Genomic DNA, 330 nt, shown 5'->3' on the forward strand with positions numbered 1-330 from the left:
GCTTCTCCCCGGCCAATTTTGTGCAGCGCGTCCGTCCCGGCGAGAGCGTCTGGAGGAGCTGCCGGGCCGTGCAGGGCGACAAGGAGCAGGGGCGCATGAGCCTCAGGGAGAACCAGGTAGGGGGGGCCCAGCACCTTTGCTGCCCTGGGGTGCACCGAGTTGGGTCCGTCCTCAGTGGGATGGCACCAGGGCTGTGCCCTACTGCCCATCCATCTGTCTGTCTGTCCGTCCCAGATCTGCGTTGGCGTGGGCAGGACCCAGGGCCTCGTCCGAGTGACCAGCGGGAGGAAGCGGGGGCTGGTCCCCGCCGAGGCGCTGACCGAGATCTGA

This window comes from Egretta garzetta, unplaced genomic scaffold (assembly GCF_000687185.1).
Source record: "Egretta garzetta isolate BGI_Z169 unplaced genomic scaffold, ASM68718v1 scaffold993, whole genome shotgun sequence".
Classification (NCBI taxonomy): Eukaryota; Metazoa; Chordata; class Aves; order Pelecaniformes; family Ardeidae; genus Egretta; species Egretta garzetta.